This window comes from Leptonychotes weddellii, chromosome 6 (assembly GCF_054177405.1).
Source record: "Leptonychotes weddellii isolate Sample4059 chromosome 6, ASM5417740v2, whole genome shotgun sequence".
NCBI lineage: Eukaryota > Metazoa > Chordata > Mammalia > Carnivora > Phocidae > Leptonychotes > Leptonychotes weddellii.
This window is the reverse complement of record NC_138374.1, coordinates 39,687,383-39,694,759: the sequence shown is the minus strand read 5'-3', so window position 1 is coordinate 39,694,759 and position 7,377 is coordinate 39,687,383. Positions and strand designations below refer to the sequence as shown.

At 36.7% G+C, this 7,377-nt stretch overlaps 1 protein-coding gene across 13 annotated transcripts in view; it reads left to right on the top strand.

Moving 5' to 3' along the window:
- The window catches only part of CCSER2 (coiled-coil serine rich protein 2), a 183,621-nt gene that overhangs the window by 155,940 nt on the left and 20,304 nt on the right, over window positions 1–7,377 (top strand). The gene's annotated exons all lie outside the window — the stretch shown is intronic.

Below are 7,377 nucleotides of genomic sequence, written 5' to 3'. Positions count from 1 at the left end.
TACGTATAGTACAATTTCAAAACCAGGAAATTGATAGTAGTATATATGTAGTTCTATGCCGTTTTATTATTATGTAGATTCCGGCAACAACACCGTATTTAAGATGCAGAATTATTGCACCACTACAAAGTTCTGCCTTGTGTGCTGCCTTTTTTTTTTTTAAGATTTTATTTATTTATTTGTCAGAGAGAGAGAGAGCAAGCACAAGCAGGAGGAGGGGAAGAGGGAGAAGCAGGCTACCTGCTGAGCAAGGAGCCCAGTGTGGGACTCGATCTCAGGACCCTTGGACCCTGACCTGAGCCGAAGGCAGAACTTCACCAACTAAGCCACCCAGGCACCCCTGTGTGCTGCCTTTTAATAGTCACAATCATTCCCTTCTTCCTCTACCATTTCTAATGGCAACCACTAATCTGGTTTTCCACACCTATAATTCAGTCATTTCAAGAATGTTATGTAAGTGGGGCGCCTGAGTGGCTCAGTCGTTAAGCGTCTGCCTTCGGCTCAGGTCATGATCCCAAGGTCCTGGGATCAAGCCCCTCATCTCTCCCCACAGAGAGAGAGAGAGAGAGAGAGAGAGAACAAGCAGGGGGAGTAGTAGAGGGAGAGGGAGAAGCAGGCTCCCCACTGAGCAGGGAGACCAATGAAGGGCAGGATCCCAGGACCCTGGGATCATGACCTGAGCCGAAGGCAAACGCTTAACCGACTGGGCCACCCAGGCACCCTGTTGATCACAGATTTAAACGTAGAATGTAAAACTATAAACATCTCAGAAGAAAACAAAATTTTCAGTGTCTTGGCCTTGGTAAAGAGTTTAGACATAACGTAAAAAGCACAATCCATAAAAGAAAAAAACACTGATAGATTGGACTTCAAAATTAAAATCTTTTACTCTTGAATGACTCTGTGAAGAAGATGAAAAGACAAACTATCAGGAGAAAATACTCGCAAACCACATACTTTACTCTTATGTGAGGACTCTAGGAGTATATAAAGAACTCTAAATTCAACAGTAAAAAAATTAAAAATCAAGTTAGAAAATAGGAAGACATGAAGATATATTTCAAGGGAGATGGCAAATAAGCACACAAAAAGACGTTAACACTATTAGCCATTAGGGAAATAGAAATTAAAACTACACTGATATATCAATACACACTTACCAGAATGGCTTAAAATTAAAAAGTAATAACACTACTAAATGCTGATAAAGATGCAGAGAAACTATCACTCATACATGTTTATGAGAATCTGTTCTGGCAGTTGTGATAAATAGTTTGAGAATTTTTTTGAGTACTAAACAGAACTGTCATATGACCCAGAAATCACACTACTGGGCATTTATCCCAGAGAAATGAAAAATGTACATCTACACAAGATCCTCTACACAAATACTCACAGCAGCTTTATTTGTAATAGCTAAAAACTAGAAGTGATCAAAATGTCTCTCAACAGATGAAGTGGTTAAACTATGGATCACCCATATCAACGGAATACTACTTGGCAATAAAAAGGAACAAATTATTGATAGACACAACTTCTTGGATGAATTTCCAAGGTATTATTCTGAGTGAAAAAAGTAATCTCAAAAGCTCACACACTATATAATATCACTTACATAACATTCTTTTTTTTTTTTTTTAAGATTTTATTTATTTGACAGAGAGAGACACAGCGAGAGCAGGAACACAAGCAGGGGGAGTGAGAGAGGGAGAAGCAGGCTTGCTTCACACAAGGCTTGATCCCAGGACCTTGGGGCTTGACCTGAGCCGAAGGCAGACGCTTAACGATTGAGCCACCCAGGCGCCCCATAAATAACATTTTTAATATAAATAAATCTGTGATCCATTTTGAGTTAATTTTTATGTAAGATATAAGGTTTGGGTCAAGGTTCATTATTTTCCTACAATTACCCAGTTACTTTGCACCATTTAAAAAAAATATTATCCTTTCTCTATTGAATTACTTTGTGTTTTTGTCAAAAGTCAGTTGACTATATACTTGTATGGATCTACTTCTGGGTTTTCTATTCCACTGATCTATGTGTCTACCCCTCCACCAATACTGCACTGTCTTGATTGCTATAACTATAAAAAGTCTTAAGTTGAGTGATTCCTCCTACTTTTTCTTTTTCATAATTGTTTATATATTCTAATTTATTTGCTTTTCTGCATAATTTTAGAATTAGCTTGTGTTATCTAAAAAAAGAATCTTGCCAGGATTTTGACAGAGAATGTGTCATACCTAAATATCATTTTGGAGTTAACATCTTTAGTATGTTGAATATTCCAATCCATGAATAACGTATATCTCTCCATTAATTTAAATCATTTTTTAAATTTCTTTAATCAACATTTTCTCGTTTTCTGAATACGAGATCTACATATGCTTTCTTAGATTTATTAAGTATTTCATCATATTGAGTGGGATTATAAATGGTATTGTCTTTTAAATTTCAGTTTCATGTGTTTATTGCTGGTATTTAGAAATACAAATGACTTTTTTTTTAAGATTTTATTTATTTATTTGACAGATAGCGAGAGCAGGAACACAAGCAGGGGGAGTGGGAGAGGGAGAAGCAGGCTTCCCGCCGAGCAGGGAGCCCAATGCGGGGCTCAATCCCAGGACCCTGGGATCATGACCTGAGCTGAAGGCAGACGCCTAACGACTGAGCCACCCAGTTGCCCCTAGAAATACAAATGACTTTTGTATATGGATCTTGTATCCTATGAATTTATTAAACTCACTTTCTGGTTCTGGGTTTTCCCTGTAGATCTAGATTTTCTATGTGGATTGTCATGTCATCTGCAAATAGGAATAGATTTCTCAATTTTTTGATCTATATGTCTTTTATTTCCTTTTCTTACATTATGCCACTGGCTAGGACCTTTCAATAGTATGTTGAATAAGAATGATGAAAGTGGACATTCTTGCCATGTTCCTGATCTATGGGGGAAAGCATTCAGTCTTTCACCATTAAATAAATGTTAGCTATAGATATTTGAAAGATGCTTTATATCAAGTTGAGAAATTTCCTTTCTATTCCTAGTTTGCAGAGAATTTTCATCATGAATGTGTGTTGGATTTTGTTCAGTCCTTTCGCTATACTAATATATGAACATGTCATTTTTTTTCACTTTAGTCTTTTGATTGCATTGATCATTTTTGGAATCAGTCTTGTTGACCTAACCCCTCCTTGATCATGGTGTATAATTCTTTTATGTATTTCTGAATTCTAATCAATAATATTTTGATAAAGCTTGTTTATGTTTATATTCATGAGGAGTAATAGTCTGTTGCTTTCTGGTTTTTTTTGTTTTCTATTAAGGTAATTCTAGCCTCATAAATGAGTGGGGAAGTATTCTTTCCTCTAGATCTGTTTTCTGGAAGAGATTATGTAGAATTGGTGTTAATTCTTTAAACATTGGTAGAATTCTTCAGTGGACCATCTAGGTCTGAAGATTTCTTTTTTGGGGAGTGTTTTAATTGTTATAGACCTATTCAGATGATCTCTTTCATCTCAGATGAGTTTTCATAGTTTGTGGTTTTGAGGAATTTGTCCATTTCTTCTCATTTGCCAAATTTATGACTGTAAAGTTGTTTATAGTATTCCCTTTTAATGGTTGGGGGATCTGTATTGTGACCCTGTTTCATTCACGATTTTGGTAATTTGAATCATCTCTCTGATCTTCTTTATCATTTGTAGTGGTTTGTCAGTTTTGTCAAATTTTTCAAAGAACCAACTTTTTGTTTCCTTGATTACCTCTGTTTTTCTGTGTTCAGTTTCTGTAGTTTCTGCTCTTTATTGTATTCTTTTTTCTACTTACTTCTGGTTTATTTTGGTATTTTTTCCCAGGTTTCTTTTTTTTTTTTTAAAGATTTTATTTATTTATTTGACAGAGAGAGAGATAGCGAGAGCAGGAACACAAGCAGGGGGAGTGGGAGAGGGAGAAGCAGGCTTCCCGCCGAGCAGGGAGCCCTATGTGGGACTCGATCCCAGGACCCTGGGATCATGACCTGAGCTGAAGGCAGACGCTTAACGACTGAGCCACCCAGGCGCCCTTTTCCCAGGTTTCTTAAGGTGGCAGTTCAGCTTATTGATTTGAGGGTTTTTTTCTCTTTTCTGTTACTGCTGTAGCTGTGTTCTACAATTTTCAATATGTATTTGTTTTGTATTCAGTGTGTGTGCATGTGTGTGTGTGTTTAATTTCCCTTGAAACTTCTTTGATCCATGAATTATATTGTTTAGTATCCAAGGGTTTGGAAATTTTTCTGTCATTTTTCTGTTACTGATTTCTTTTTTTTTTTTTTAAGATTTTATTTATTTGACAGGGAGAGACAGTGAGAGAGGGAACACAAGCAAGTGGAGTGTGAGAGGGAGAAGCAGGCTTCCTGCCAAGCTGGGAACCCAATGCAGGGCTTGATCCCATGACCCGGGATCATGACCTGAGTTGAAGGCAGATGCTTAATGACTGAGCCACCCAGGCGCCCCTTGGTTACTGATTTCTAATTTGATTCCATAGTGGTCAGAAAACACATTCTGTGCAATTTTTATTCTTTTAGTTTGCTGTGGCCTACACTGTGGTCTGTTTTGGTAAGTGTTCTGTGGACTCTTGAAAAGAATGTTTATTTGGCTTTTGCTGGATGGAGTAGTCTGTATATGTTGAATAGATCCTGATTGTTGATGGTATCCTTGAGTCCTTCTGTATCACTGCTGATTTTATTGTCTAGTTGTTTTATCAATTATTAAGAGAGGAGTGTTAGACTTTCCAACTGTAATTATGGATTTGTCTGTTCTCCTTTCAGTTCTATCAGTTTTTGTTTCATGTGTTGCACAGTCCTATAGTTTGGTGCATACACGTTTAAGATCACTATGTCTTTTTGGTAGATTGACCCTTTTATCATTTTATAAGGTCACTTTTTATACCTGGTAATTTGCTCTGAATCCTCCTTTATTTGATATTAATATAGCAACTCTTACTATCTTTTGATTTTTTTGCATGGTGTAACTTTTTCCTGTTTTACTTTATTTTTTTTTCTTCTTTCACATCTTTAATATTCAACAATTATGTCTCTCCTTAATATCCTTTGGCGTTAAATTTAATTGACCCTGGTTGTGTCAATTAGAAGCACTTGTATTATTTATGGATTTTTTATGAACTGTCTTTATCAGGTCTGTAGAGCTTTAGGCCACTTGCTTATTCATCACCTTGTTCATCAAATCCCCATCTTAAAATATGGGGATTTCTGAAATAGTTTTTAATACAATAAAACATGCACTCTTACTACTGTATCCTGATGTAGGTGGCAAACATTTTCTGTAAAGGACCAGATAGTAAATATTTTAGGCTTTATAGGTAACATACTGTCTCTGTCACCTCTTCTTCTTAGCAACCTTTTATTTTTTTTTATTATGTTAATCACCATACATTACATCATTAGTTTTTGATGTAGTGTTCCATGATTCCTTGATGTAGTGTTCCATGAAACAAGTGTTCATTGTTTGTGCATAACACCCAGTGCCCCATGCAGAACATGCCCTCTTTAATACCCATCACCAGGCTAACCCATCCCCCTACCCCCCCTCCACTCTAGAACTGTATTGTTATATATAAAGTGAATTTCTTGTGTCCTGCATATGATTGGGTCATGATTCTTTATCCACTCTGCCAGTCTGTCTAATTGGTGTCTATACACCTTTATATTTCATGTAATTACTGATATGTTAAGTCTGCCATTTTATTTTTTGTTTTGTTTCCTCTCATTTGTTTCTGGTTTCTTTTTCTTGCCTTTCTGTATGTTACTTAGACCTCTTAGAATTCCATTTTGGTTTATACATAAGTGTTTTGAGTGTATCTGTTTGTATGGGACTGTTATGGTTGTTGTAAGTATTATACCCTTTAAGTCCCTTTCTCTCCCCCATTTATAATATAAGTGTCTTAAATATTTCCTATACATATATTAAGAATGACATAAGACAATATTAGAGCCAGGGAAGAATGGAAGCCTAGGCTCCATTGTTGGTCTTTTCTGTTGGGAATAGGGCTGGGGCTGCAGTTTTTCTTGTGGCATTTAGCATGTCCTTGTGTACAGGTTTTGTGAACTGCTAGGCTACCTCTTTCCTGGTTCTTTGGCATGGTTCAGGATTTTCTTGACACTATTTCTATTTTTGTTTTTGTCTGTGTCCAGTGGCGTTTCTGTGTGCTGGCTTCTCCATCACCTAGTCTAGGATATGTTAGGCAAAAAGATACCTCAGGAATTTTCTACTATGTCCTCAGATTTCAAGGTCCCTAGCTGATCTATCTTCTTAGCTCCACCTTTCAGAGTTTTATGTTTGTTTTATATATAATGTCAAGAGTTTTGGCCTCTACTTTGCAGAAGGAAAAGGGGGAAGTGTTATCTATTCCATCTTGTGCTAGAACTGGAAGTACCGCTTCGATTAAATTTTAATCAAAGTATGTTTCTGCTCTGTGAAAGTCACTTACTGAAGCTATAGTTGACACCAAGAAAAGTGAGAAAGCTGTTATTCTCAGGATGGTTATATTTCATAGAAGAATAAGAGAAACATTCAAATCAACATAATGAAAAGCAGAAGAAAAATTCCCTGAGACAAGCGCCCGCCAAATGATGTAGATATTTATAAACAAGAATGATCATAATCATATGTTCAGGTAGGATCCAGAGAAGCTTTGAAAGGCTGGATAGGAATTAGGTAGATGGGGATGGAGAAGTGGAAGGAGACATTTGAAGTGAAGTAAATAAAATGAGTAATATTCTTTGCCTTTCTAGACATAAACTGAAATGACAGCTGTTCAACTGGTAATAAATGGGTGCCCCTTGGCAGGAGCAGGCAAAGTTATTTATGTATTTATTTCACAAGGTTGTCTCTCTTTCCCTCTCATGCTCAAGCCCATCCCAGAGATCATGGTTTGTTGATCTTGGGTGAGGGAAGATGGGTATCATTGTTTTTGTTTCTAAAATTCTTAGGTGCTTGCAATGTGTAGCCAGACCTGATGTTATAGCTTTATCTCTAGTTAAATACAATAACTTCATTTGTTTTTTAATAGCTTCATTTAATTCAGTTTAAATCCATAAACAGTTATTTAGAGTCTGCTGTGTGTTAGGGACTGTTAGGCAAAGAAGGTAGGACATTTAACATCCTTTAAAACTCCTGCCAGGTTCTGGGTATTGTGACAGATACTTTCACTTAAATTATTTCAGAGAACTAATGAATTATCATGAGACACCATTTAATAAATGCCATTGTTATAAATGCCATATAAATAGTTATAAAATTAAAGGATAGGGGTGCCTGGGTGGCTCAGTCGTTAAGCGTCTGCCTTCGGCTCAGGTCATGATCCCAGGGTCCTGGGATCGAGC